Source organism: Callorhinus ursinus, unplaced genomic scaffold (assembly GCF_003265705.2).
Source record: "Callorhinus ursinus isolate GAN/ISIS: 27379988/994484 unplaced genomic scaffold, GSC_fseal_2.0 scaffold20, whole genome shotgun sequence".
Taxonomy (NCBI): domain Eukaryota; kingdom Metazoa; phylum Chordata; class Mammalia; order Carnivora; family Otariidae; genus Callorhinus; species Callorhinus ursinus.
Window position 1 is genome coordinate 804,890 of NW_027397082.1, and position 13,885 is coordinate 818,774.

The window sequence follows — 13,885 nt, forward strand, 5'->3', positions numbered from 1 at the left end:
GGTTTGCCACAGTCTGTGACCATCCGTTTAAACAGTCAAGTTGTAACTTAATTCTGTAGATCAGCGTTCCTCAAAAGGAGACGTTTTTAGCTGGGGGGCTCTGCCCAGCCTTTTCCTGGCAGCCTCGCTTGGAAGTGGTGTGTGCCTTTCTCCCTCTTCAGACCCTTAAGGACGGAATCGAATGCTGAGAAACTTTAGCCCGTTTAAAAGAAACTCAGTCCATATGTAGACCCCTGACAGGACCCAGGGCATGCTGGAGATTAAAAAATGTGATGATCACACCTTGTTTGGGCTCTGGGAGGGGAGTGGAGGGGAACTGGATAATTTTTTAACAAGTAAAGGCATGCGTAAGACATAGATCTGAAAGAATTTCTATAAGCGCCTTCTTACAAGCAGCATACCAAATGGACTCATTTTGGGGGAAACTTGGTGGTAAATGTTTCTCTTCTAGATGGTATTTCTTTTTTCTTTTCTTTCTTTCTTTTTTTTTTTTTTAAAGATTCTATCCATTTATTTGAGAGAGAGACAGAGAGAGTGAGCAGGGGAGGGGCTGAGGGAGAAGCAGACTCCCCACTGAGCAGGGAGCCCGATGCGGGACTCGATCCCAGGATCCCGAGATCATGACCTGAGCCGAAGGCAGACGCCTCACGGACTGAGCCACCCAGGCGCCCTTAGATGGTATTTCGATCCTTTGTAGCCATGTTGTGCTGACTGCTCACGGTTGCCAGGGAAGGGCTGCAGAATTGAGAGAACTGGTAGACATTGGGAGGAGTAGGTAGACCAGGAACAGTCGGGCGGGGTTTGGTGCCACAAATATAGTAGCGGTGTGCTCATAAATGTGTAACAACTGCTTCCCCAAGAGGAAAAAAAAAGCCCCGATGTTTAGCATTTGCCGATGTCTATGGTGTAAATGTTCCCACCATGGTCGCGTTCCAGCTATGCACGTGAACTCCCCGGACATGGCCGCGGTGGGAAGTACACACCGTGGGCTCCTGAGGACCAGAGGAGCCAACTCCATCCCACACATGAGCTCAGTGGTGATTCTCCAGGATTTAGGAGAGAGATGGCCGTGTGCACGAGGGAACGAGACCTGGCTGAGGAAGCCCACCAGCTGTGAACGAGGCTCAGGGCTGGCACCCGTCACTTCTCACTAGAGGTAGGACCCGCCAGCAGGGATGCTCGGGGCCCTTTCTGAGAATTCTCATGTCTCAACAGGGAAAAGTTGGCTCGCTGTCCATTTGTATTGGATCGTCAGCAATGAGACTGATATGGAGAGCAAAGACATTCAGCGAACTTCTGTGTGAGAGGCAGCAAGACCACCACTGTGCCAGGCATAGCCTCTCCCTCTGCAGAGCTCAAGATTCTAGAAAGAGACATACAGGTATACCAACGATGCCATGCTATATCCATAGCATGGATATGGATATCCATAGATATGGCAGCAAGATGAAGGAGCGGTGACTTCTGACCAAATGTCTGCATCGTGCACCAACGATCGCGACGAATCTGTGAGCTCTGAAACACGCACGCCAAAGGAAGATGTGAGAAGTTCTTGGAATTGCAACCGACATCAGCGTGCCAACCACCCCTTGAGCTGTTAGAAGCCACATGGGGACATCCCATACTTCAGTGGGAGAGAATCCGGAGACCACCTGTGCTTACTGCTGTGTGGCCTTAGGCAAGTTTCTTTACTTCTCTGACGTTCACAGTCAAGCTCTGCAGAAGGGGACCTTGCAGAACCACAGGGACAGAGACCAACTCCTCAGAGCAGCGCTCAGCAGTGCTTGTGTTCTTGAGGGCAAGGAGCTTAGCACCTGCAGTGTGACTCTGAACCCACGTTCTGCTAATAGGCTTTGTGGCTTCAGGTCACTCTTCACCTCCCCAGGAATCACTAACTGTATGCATTAAATAAATAGGTTGCATCTGATCATCTCTAAGGCTCTCTTGTAGGAAACGCTGACAGCTGGGGCAACCACATGCCCTCACTTACCTGGGACCGTTCTGGTTGACCCCTGCTGTTCTGGCATAATTATTAAAGTGCCCTATTTGCCACCCAGAGTGTCCCTGTTTGACCAATGGCTTATATGGTCACCTTCTATAGCTGACATCTTTCAAGTACTTACTACTTGCCAGATAATGTGCTTTATAAATTTGATTTCATTTAACGATTTCACTTTCATTTAATCATTTAAATTTATGAATACGTAGGCTTAGAGAATGTAAGGTCATGGAAATCGTGACAAACATCACTGAGACGCGGACCCGGATCCTTCTGTCTGAAGCCAAGGTCTCAATCCCTTTTAACCATCATGCTTCACTGTCTCAATATTGTTCAGTCACTCAACAAATATTTATAGAGTGCCTGTTATTCTATTCTAGTCCTGTGGTTCAGAGGAGGTTTCCAGAAACAATTTCAAAGGGCTGTGCATGTGAAGTTGGTTATTGCTAATAAGTAAAAGCATCATTAATTAGCCTGTGCCCACAGCACACACTGGAGGCTTTCGTGCACATGTGATGCATACACGCAGCACATCTAGGCTTCAAGGAGTCTTGCCGTAAATGAGTTTGCCTTTTCAACTTGATGCTTTGGGGAGGCCAAAATAATGTGAAACATTAGCTTAAATAAAGCACCAATTAAGTAGGTGTGTTTGGTGCAAGGCATGTTTCTGCTTGATAATTGTTCTTTATCGTACACAGATGTGGGTCAGATTCCCAGAGATGCCCAACCCTGATGCCAAAGAAAATCAGGGAGACCTCACGGGGGCTTAAAGAGACAGGACAGCCTTTCAGGTACGACTGGTTTTGTGTGATGTTTTTACAAGCCTTCTCTGTGACTCCTGATTGCTGTCTTTTTCTCTAACTACCATGGATCCGTTTAATGCCGAACTGAATCCATACAACCACACGCCCAGGCTGACTCTCAACTGCTTCCTTCAAATCCCCAACGAAGGATCCCCATCTGTTTGTCTGTTTCAAGGCTGGGTAAACTCCAGGCTTCTAGATCTGACTTCTCATTGTATTCATGTGTGTTTCCTCTGATCGCACCATATACTGCAAGGAAAGCAGGGCTGCATTATCAGCCCCGTGCACACATGGGCCTCCAGGGCCAGGAGGTTAAATGCTTGTTAGCGATGGCCCAGAGATGCCCCACCTGCTGCTCTTTCCACAGCACCCAGGGCACCTGAGGACCGAGTCTAGCTCTCAGAGACAAAGTAAAGGGCAGGGGCAGGTCCAAGCGGAGTAAAATGGCTGGGGGCTGAGATGTGTGTTGGGGGGGCGGGGGCTGTTAAGGGCAAGCCACTTGGTCAGGGTTTGCAGTGTTTCCCATGGTCTGTGGTCCCTGCACCAGCAGCTTCAGCATCATCCGAAAGTCGGTGAGACAGGCAGCATCTCAAGCCCCAGCCCAGAACTAGGGTATGAGACTGCATTTTTTTTGGTAGGATCCATAGGTAGTTCATGGGCACACTGAAGTTTGAGACCCTCTTTAGACAGCGGCTGCCCACCTGCAGAAGGGTGGGGCTCCAAACCACAAGATGAGGCCCCTTGGGTGCTCTTGACTTCCATCATTTTGTTTTCTTGTTCACTCTTGATGTGATCTGTAATTGTCTTGTTTATTTATTTACTTGGTTACTGTCTGCCTCCTCCAGAACACAAGTTTTATGGGGGACGGCAAAGACAAAGACGTTGTCTTATTCAATGCCGAATCCCTGGTGCCTCACCCGGAGCTCTGCACAAGGCAGGTGTGTGCAAAAAAAATATTAGTAGGTTGGCTGGATGAGAATGAATGAATGAATGAATGAATGAATATGGAGAGGGGGGTAAGGAAAGAAGGAGCGAGGTAGATTGGCAGACAAATGGCCACCCTCTTCTCAAATCCCCCAAAGGCAGCTCTTGTTGCTTATGAACTATTTGTCACTCTTTGTCACAAAGCTGCCATTAATAGAAATGGGTGACATTTATAGATTGACTGTAAGAGACACAGGGTTGTCAGTGGGATCCTTCAGTCACCTAGCATTGCGGTTGTCACGTTTATTTTAGCAGGGAAACTCCTGTGCAAATGAAATCTGATGCAGAAACTGAACTTTGATGACATACGTAACCAGGGGCAATGGGGTTCCAGATCAGGGGACCTTGGCATGTCCAGCCGAGGCCTACCAGGTGCCCTGCATGGGGGCTGCCCTGGGCCCCTCCTCGCTTCCATCCCTCTTGTTCTGACCCTGGCCTTCTTCGGAATGCAACACAGAGCACCCCTGCCTCTCCCTCGTTCACGATGGGGCTCGAGGGTCGGCAGAGCGATGGCAAAGCTGATGGTGCTGCTCAGAACCAAACAACGGGGGTAGCAGCCAGGATCTTCCTGGAACCAGTGACCTTCCCTGGCCTGCACAGCATGGGCCTTTACCCTGCTAGACAGGTAACAGCACACAGGTCCCCAGACAACAGTGGGGTTGGGGACCCGCCCCAGCACCCCAGGGGAAGCCTCCCCCCAGTTGCCTCCCTGTTGCTTAGTGAAAGAGCATGGCCAACTGGCCCTTCCCACGCACGTTTGCAGATAAGAAAACAAAGCCAGAGAAGGGCAGTGGTCTGCCTTTGGCCTCCAGTGACCGAGCTGGGATGAGAACTGCCATCCCCGGGGACAGGCCCAGTTCTTTCTCCACCTCCCTAGGCTGGGCGTGTCTTTTGGAAAGAAAGAAAGAGAGGAAGAGAGAGAGAAAGAGAGAAAGAAAGGAAGGGAGGAAGGGGGGGGGGAGGAGGGAGGGAGGAAATCATTAGTGAATGCTGTGGAGAGAAGGTTTGCCTTCCCACCCCCCTCCACCCCTGCCCCTAAATTCATATGTTGAAACTGAATCCCCAGTGTGATGAGATCTGGAGGTGGGGCTTTTGGAACGGAATTAGGTCATGAATGGTGGAGCCCTCATGACTGGGATTAGTGCCCTGATAATTAGAGGCCTGAGAGCTCCCTCCCACCTCCACCGTGTGAGGACATAGCCGGAAGATGGTCATTCATGAACCAGAAGGCGGGCTCTCACCGGACCTCCAAACTGCCAGCACCTTGATCTTGGACTTTCCAACCTCCAGAACTGTGAGAAATAACTATTTGATGTTTAAGGTCCCGGTCCAGGTGTTTCTGTTCTAGCAGCCCAAACAGACTCAGACAGTGAGTCACCACAATGATGGGCTATAGGGATGAGTGATGGAGGAGTGCCTTGTTTTCCTCCAGGCTCAAGGGTCCATTTCCTGGTGTGACCTTTAGACAAATCTTTGTATGATATTTGGTGGCTGGGTCAATGCATCCTGTGCAGGATGGTGCCGATCAAGATGCGGCAGCAGATAGCATTAATTCTCAAATCATTTGTTCATAATGTATTACTTTTTCAGACAGGACTTGGGCTGAGAGCTGAAGAACAAAATTTGTGCTGACTTTGTATGGAGCCACAGGACTAACGACATGATTCACATTTGCAGCAAGAAGCGGTTCTATGGTGCTCTCCCGACTTGGAATCACTTATTGAACACCTGTGCTCCCACCAGACCACAAGCTCCAGGACGGTGGGCTCTAGCAGCCCGGCTGCTCAGTAAATGGTGATTGAATGACTGAATCAATAGATCAGAGGCAGTAGAAGTTGTCTGGAGTTTCTTGGTTGTTCATTGCGCAGTTGTCTGTGCATTTTATCAAATGTTCCAAACCTCCCAGATAAGCCCTGATGTGGAGACCGACCATCTTTTTTTGTTTCATTTTGCTTGATTTCAAATTGGCTTTGGGAACACCTCGAAAAGTAGGAGAATGTGGTGAGACGCCATTAGTCACCATGGAGAGCGGAGATGGGGACACGTGCATGCCGTGACTGTCCCCACACCTCTGGGCTATAGTCGGCGGCTCTGTCTTTACGTGCTTGGCAATTGCCTTGTGGATGAGAAATCGCTTTCTGGAAATCTAGTGTGGTTTTCGCATTATGGTTTGGGAGTCCCTTAAAGCGATTTCTGATACCCACACCCATCCCCCACTGCTTTTCCCAGGAATTGATTGGACTGGCTTTCTGGGTATGCAGGGGTCCCCCGGGGCCCAGGCTCAGAGGTCCCTGCAGAGCTAAAGTAATATCTGTAGTCTGGGTAAGTGAAATCAGGCAGGGATGGGAGAAAGGAGGTTAAAAAGAAAAAAAAAAAAAAAGCAAATGTGTGTCTCTTTCCTGAGTGTTCTCTCTCTATGTAGATTTAACTATACTACATGTAAATTCAACCCTAGTTTTAAGTTTCGGTTGATTTAGATCACAGCACTGTCACATAGAAAAGGACTACTAGAAAATGTGTTTGGAGTTTGGGATTGAAAAGTGCAGAGAGTGGGGCACCTGGGTGGCTCAGTCGTTAAGCGTCTGCCTTCGGCTCAGGTCATGGTCCCAGGGTCCTGGGATCGAGCCCCGCATCCGGCTCCCTGCTCCGCGGGAAGCCTGCTTCTCCCTCTCCCACTCCCCCTGCTTGTGTTCCCTCTCTCGCTGTGTCTCTCTCTGTCAAATAAATAAACAAAAATCTTAAAAAAAAAAAAAGTGCAGAGAGGAATGGGTCTTGTGGTCACCAGTAGACTCAAGGGGGCATTTATGATCAGTGAGAGCTCCGTTTGTTTGCATCAGAAACGTCCAAAGCCAAAGGAGAAGAGAAAAAGTGGCCAGGCCAGGACAGTGGGGCTTCAAAGTCGAGCCATGCTCCCCCTGCCATCTCTCACCCATTGAGGGAAGGTGGAAAGTTTCCTTGTTTCCATGACTTTGTGTCTCCAGCCACTTCAGTGCCAAGCCGGGACAGCTGTGAGACTGATCCTTCTGCCCAGAGTGAGTCCTTAGCCACCAGCGGTGTCTTTAGCAGCATAAAGTGGAGTGTCCTCCTCCGTCCCCCAAGAGTGGCGTCCTGCGGTGGATTAAAGATGGCTGCAAATTCTCTGCCACTCCTCCCATGGAGGGGTGAGGTCCCTCCCCACTCCCTTTGGATTTGGGCTGGCCTGACTTGCTTGGATGGAAGGGAGGTGTTGGAACCTCTGGGGCTGGGCTTTCACAGGTCTGCAGTTCCTGTTCGGAACTCAGCGTGACGCCATGAGAAGCTCAAGCCCTGTGGAGTGACCATAGAGAGGGAAACTGAGGCTCTCTGTTGATAGCCCTCCTGAACTCCCAGATGACAGCTTGTGCACATTGCTGGCTGTGTGAGTGAATGAGAGTGGGCATTCCAGCCCAGTGAAGCTTCCAGATGAGTGCACCCCTGGTGACAGCACCGGAGAGCAGAAGACCCCCCCACGCCCAGCTGAGCTCAGGCAACCCACACGACTGTGGGTGGGGATAGCAACCGGCTGCTGATGCAGTCGAAGATGCCCCAGAGTCACCGTAAAAAGGAGGTCCCAGCTCAAAAGCCCCAGGTGGCCTCTCACCTGGCTAATCTGACCTCACCCGCTTTAGGCTGAGCTGAGGCTGTCAGCAGCGGATGCTGGATGATCACCTCCTGGACCATTTGAAGAGTCACCTGGCTTGGGCCGTGGGCCTGACTGGATTGCGCCTGGGGAAGTACCAGAAGGATCTGCGGCTCGGACTCTCCCTCCCCCACAACCTAACAGGGAGCATTTCCTCTGAGCGGAACTTGCACACACAAGCCCCTAGGAGGGGATCCATAAACTAGGTTTATTAACCAGCTGAAAGGCGAGGAGCTCAGAACCCCGGGCTTTGACGCTAGGATTCAAACATCACCACATTTGTTTATTTTTTTTACGTTTCTGAGCGAATGTATATTCCTTCATGTTTAGAGATTGGCAGCCCTGGAAAATGAAGTTTATTTATCTACCAGATACACATCACATAAACAGCTGCAAACAGCTTCCCCCACCCCCAATGGCTGTGGCTCTCAGCTCTGACCTGTGGGACCCCATGCTCTGCAGCTGAAAGGTAGTTGCATTTTCTGGCGTGCTCTGCCCTTGGCCTGGCCTTGGGGTGGTGCCTCTGGGAGGTGGAGAGCCTGCATTATGGGACCCAGGTAGGGGGGAGACCAAGTCTCGGCTGCAAGTGGGGGCGGCTTCCAGAATCTTACCTGGTTGCCTCAAATCACTTCCTGGTCTATGCTTACTTGTTCATTCAACAAACCGATATCCATCTTTCCCGGGCCCCGTGCGAGCCCCTGGTGATGCAGAGATGACCAGCCCACCTCCCCGGGGCGGGAGGACCCTTACCCTGAAGGTGAGAGCCTTGAGAAGCAGTTCTTGGGGGAAATGGTGATTTCCCTCTGGGGCATCTTTCAGTCCCAACCAAGCCCACCCGCCTCTTTTATTTCCCCAGCAGCGACAGCTGTCCTGTGTCCTCCCAGTCCCATTCCCATCTGTGCCGGGGGGGAAGTGAGCTTAAGGACGTTTCCGGAAATGAGGAGAGGTCAGGATGCTGAAGTGTTTGGAAGTCATTCTAGAGGACGCCCGCTGAGGCCCTTGCTCTCCACTAAACTCTGCTTGTGGGACTGCTCTGGCTTTGCACGTGTTCCGATTTATTAAATGTGGAGGCATTCAACTGCGGGGTGAGATCCCCGGGCTGCTGATGGGCTCCATCAGGCCTTTCCTCTGTTGCATTTCGAAGGCAGGCAGACAGAAGAAATGCACGAGGGTGGTAATCAGCCAATACCCAGCATCTTGTATGTAATGCAGATCCCCAAAGAATTATGGCTCCTGGAAGGCTCACTTGGCAAGAGTGTTTGGATGTTATTGTTTTTCTTTCTAGGAAGAGCAGTTCACGTTTACAAGACGGATGATTATCCGGCCAGGAGCAGCAGAGGGTGCAATTTCTTGCCTGAAAGTTACTCGTCTTCTGAACCTTTCAGCCACTGAATCAGCACCTTGCTTTGTCTTCGCTTCTCCCTGGCGGGGCTGGGTTTTTCCTATCTGCATTTCCTAATAGGAAGCCTCTCTTTTCCGGCCAGCCGAGCAGCAGGATTTCCAGGGTGGTACGGCCTCTCCGTTCTCCCTCTTTAATCAGCTCAACCTGCCAATGGGCGCGGCACCTGAGCGGTGGCCTTCCAGAACAGGTGGGACTTGAAAAGCAGCCAAGATGTGGATTTGGACAGTGCAGGAGAAGGAAGGGGGCGTCGCAGGCAAGGGGGCAGCCTGAGTAAAGGGCCGTAGGGAAAGCTGAACCTGTGCTGGGACAGGGACAGTCAGGAAGGCAGGACGGAAGGAGGTGCCATTTCTCTGGCTCTTGCCACACCTGCACCACCCGGCCAATCCGTGCCTGCCAGGACCCAGAGTACATGACCGTAGAGCTGCCCAGTGCCCACTGCCCCTGTTGGTTAAGCACCGGCCAGAGGTCTGGACCCGTGCTAGGTGCTTTTCTGCCATTACCTTGTGTTTTGGGTTGAATTATGTCCTGTGGAAGTCCTAACCCCATTATCTATGAACGTGACCTTGTTTGGAAATAGGATCTTTGCCGATGGAATCAAGTTAAGATGAAGTCCTTAGGGCGGACCCTCCTTCGGTGGGACTGGTATCCTCAGAAGGCGAGGGAAATTTGGACCCAGACATGCAGGGAGAAGGCTGACTTGAGACAGAGGCAGAACCGCAAGCCCAGGACTCCAGTGAGCCACCACCAGGAGCCAGGAGAAGAGAGGGGCATGGCCCGACTGACACCTTGGTTTGGGGCTTCTAGACACTAGAACTGTGAGAAAAGTCACCTGGTTTGTGGCACTTGGTTATAGCAGCCCTAGGAGACTAATACGCCTGGTTTCACGTCATCACCCCACCTGTGGTTGGCAAATAATGGCCCCTGCCCCACGATGTCCATTCTCTAATCCCCAGAATCTGGTGAAAGGACTTGTGGATGACATTAGAGCTACTGAGGTTAAAATAGGGCAAATGCCTGGGTGGACCCAACCTGGTCACGCAAGCCCCTGAAAGCAGACAGCGCCCTCCAGCTGGAGCAAAAGAGACACGGCAGAGGGTGAAGTCACAGAGACTCAGCGGGCGACAGGGGCTGGACATGTGGTTGCAGGCCCTGAACATGGAGGCTGGGCGCTGAGAGAGGCTCCCGACTGCCGGTCAGGCCGGGAAATAGGATCTGAGCTCTGCAGCCACAAGGAACTAACTGCCTTCTGCCAACAACCCGAACGCCCGGGAGCAGGTTCTTCCCCTAGAGTCTCCAGAAAGGAACACAGCTCCGCCGATGCCTTGACTTCGACTGAGCTCCCCCCAGACCTCTGACCTTACAGAACTGTGACCTGAGAATTGTGTGTTGTTTCAAGCCACTAAGTTTGTGGTTACGTGTTCTGGCAGCCCTAGGATACCCATGTTACCATCTATAAAACAGATGGAGCATAGAGAGGTTAGTCACCTTGACCAAGTTCAGATGGAGGCTCAGTGGAGAAGCGGGCATGGGGACCCAGCTCTGACTGAAACCAATGTCCATGACTCAGCTGTTGGAAGCCGAAGAAATTTGTGGCAAAGGTGGAAGACAGGTAAAGTAAGTCCAGAGACAGAGACATGACAGGGGCTGGTGGGAGGCAGGGGAGGGTAAGCAGGGAATTTCGTGATCCCCAGGCTGGTAGAGGGGTGGTGGGACCCACCGCAGATGGCTGACAGGGATGGGGCGAGTTGCTGGGAACCCTGCAGGCTGGAGCAGAGGGCCGGTCCTGACCACCAGAACCAGGTAGAGTGGCAGGGGCTGGTGCTGGAAGGCAGCCAGAAAAATGTGCCAAGTGTGCGAGGGCACATCGGTAGCAGAAAGGTTGTCTGCCTCCATCCTGGACCAAAGTTCCATTTTCCCCGTAAACTAACTCCCCATAGGATAGCTGAGGCCAGGTGAGAACCCACAGTGGTGGGAGGCTGTCATCCCAGGCTTTGTGGCCAAGTCCTCCTGGATCCACACTAACCCCGAGCCGGAAGGCAGGACCCAGGATGGCCAGTGAAGCACCATTCCCTGGTGACATGGTCACTGGGTTCTGAAAGATGGATGGTGGCCAGGATTTCTTGAGACGGCAGGCACCAGAGGCTGGTGGCTGAGCACCTGCCAGTAATAGCCACTCTCTCTGGCTCATGGTGAAACTGGTGCCTTAAATGTTTGGGGTCTCATGGAGGTTGTCCACTGTGGCAAGACTCTGCCCCAGGGAACTGACCACAGCCACACATTTCATAAACACACTTGATTACCAAACATCATAGCATCCTCACACCACAGTCAACACCCTGGATACTACTTCACCCGAGAGGAAACACGGCGGGCCGCCTGGCTGCCTCAGTCGGGAGAGCATGCGACTCTTGATTTCAGGGTTCTGAGTTGGAGCCCCACGTTGGGTGTAGAGATTACTTAAAAATAAAACCTTAAAAAAGATCTCTTTAATTTAAAAAAATAAAAGAGGAAACAGGGATTTTTATAAGATTATTATCATTAACATCAAATATACAAATAGCTCTCTCAATATACAAATTAATCACTTCAAAATCGGCGCAAGTGTACCATACAATGGCCCCAGAAACCAAGCCTGGGGAAAGCATTATGTTTCTGATCAGGCCTGACTTTTCCAGTGTGAGCCCAGGATGGCAGGAAAAGGCAGGTAATTCCCAGTGGTCTCTGGAAAGAATGCCCACCTCTCTTGGACTTGTCCCAACCAGTCAACCTGTGCGAGCGGCTTCTACCCAGTATCAGGTTGCCATAGAAAATACAGAACACAAAGTTCAATCTGAATTTCAGAAAAACAGTAATTTTTGAGGTAAGTAGGTCTCATGGGCTATTTGTTCATACAATATTGGGGAATGCTTCTACTAAAAAAAAAAAAGGTGCCTGTGTTTATCTGAAATTCTACTTTAACTGGGTGTCCTGCATTTTTATTAGATAAATTTGGTACCCCAAACCAGCAGTGTTCTGAAGTGGTATCTTGTCTTCTTTGAAGGAGACAAGGCGACCATATGTCTTCTGAAGCACACGGAGGGCTTTTTACAAAGAAAAAGAGAATGGGACAAAACAATGCTTCAGTTGGATAAATGCAGAATCTGCCCATCCTCATGATGAGCTAACTCTGGAACAAATCTACGTGATATCAAGAAGACCTTTAGAAGAAAGTGAGCAAATGCTCTGCCCTCAAAAGCTCCAGCTTCTGCTGGAATCAAGACTCTTAGAGGTGAATCTGGAATATGGTTACACCCAATATTCACAACCTACAAATAAGGACACAGAGAGCCAGAAAGGCTGAGTAACTTGCCCAGAGTCACACAGCAGAGATAATCAGGGAAGTAAGGCCAGGGTTGGGACAGGGCTGCAAAGAGGGAGGTCTGAATGCCTCTAGTCGGGAAATAGTAAAATTAGCTAACACACACTGATCATTTGCAGTGAACCGAGCACCTTACGTGAAGCTTCCCATTCAATCCACAAAAACTCTGGTAAGCACGTTAAGCAAGTATTACTCCAATTTCGAGAGGAAGATGTAGTAAGAAGGGGCAGACATGAGGCCCTTTGCAGGCAGAACTGGCCTACAGATCCCATTTTCTTAGCCACTTCCAGACAGCAGAGGATATGACCTGCAGACCCACAGGCCAACCCAACAAAGGAGCTAATGTCTAAAAATTGAGACAGTTAGGGGCGCCTGGTTGGCTGAGTCGGTTAAGCGTCGGCCTTCGGCTCAGGTCATGATCCGAGGGTCCTGGGATCGAGTCCCAGGTCATGATCCGAGGGTCCTGGGATCGAGTCCCGCACTGGGCTCCCTCTCCCTCCGCGGCCCCCACTGCTTGTGCTTTCTCTCTGTCTTCCTGTCAGATAAATAAATAAAATCTTTAAAAAAATAAAAATTGTGACAATTACCATAATCTGGATGGGATAGCCAGCTTCTCTGGAAGGATCAGAAGAATGGGCCCCGCTGGCCTACATTCCCAGTCCTCCGCAGCTGCACCACCCTGGGCCCTCCCCCACCGGGCCCACACCACCTGCTCACCAATAGGGGCAGCAGAAGTGAGGCTTTGAAGCCAGGCTCCCTCAGGACCCTGTGACCTTGGGCAAGCTCTCAGTGTTTCCACTGCCCAATTTGTAAAGTTGGGGTCATAGTGGTATCCACCTCACAGGGTCCTTGTAATCAATATGTGATAATTCATTAAAGGCCATGGTCACAGTTGTTTGGAACATAATAAGAACGCAATAAATGTCAGTGCCAAGAAGGCAGTTGCCATGGTCCTTGCAAATGGGGAGCCACCAAGGCTCTGGGCGACCTGATGGAGGAGGAGCAGGGCAGCGGTCCCCACCTCTGGGCAGAGTGGCTGGCAAGGAAGAGAGATTAGAGACAGAAGCTGCCCGAGGATCCTGAATGACCGTCCCCAGGGAGCCAGGACAGCTTCAATGATACTAGGGAAAAAGCCAAAAAGAATGCGGGTGCGTGGCTTTCAAAAGATAGCCCAGATCTCGGCATGGACTGGCCTTGGTGGCAGGGGAGCGGGCAATGCTCAGCCTGGAGGGAGGCGGCGTTGGTGGAGACTGCGGCCGGAAGCTCGGACAGGGGGCCCGAAGTTGAAGCCGGGAAACGTAGCTCTCTGGCTTGAGGATCCAGGTGGAGAGATGCCGCCCCAAGCTGTGGACAGAGAAGCAGCCGGAGATAGCTTCAGGCCAGGCCAGGCCCGGGTGGTGGAGACAGTTGCCACCCCACGTAGCTGCAGGATCCCCTCCCGGCGGTTCTTCAGCAAGCACCAGGATTCCTGCCGCAGACACGCCTCGACATTGATCGCTCAACACCTGCACAGCCCGAACGAGTTCGGGGTGAGGCCTGGTGCAGACGGATCGCCCCTCCTCCGCGCCGGGCCTCCCGCCCGCTTCACTAGTCCAGCCCCGCAACCTCTTGCCCGGGGCGCCGGCCGCCCCCGTATCCACCCTGCGCCTCTCCGGACGCCCGCGGCCACACGGGGGCGCTG

At 51.5% G+C, this 13,885-nt stretch overlaps 1 long non-coding RNA gene across 1 annotated transcript; it reads left to right on the forward strand.

Annotated features, from left to right (window-relative positions):
* Positions 1-1,513: 1,513 nt before the first annotated feature.
* LOC141374675 (uncharacterized) lies at positions 1,514-6,493 on the forward strand. The gene is made up of 5 exons (XR_012381753.1): positions 1,514-1,678; positions 2,698-2,790; positions 3,648-3,740; positions 4,244-4,411; positions 5,377-6,493. It is a non-coding gene; the product is annotated as an uncharacterized lncRNA (long non-coding RNA).
* Positions 6,494-13,885: the final 7,392 nt, after the last annotated feature.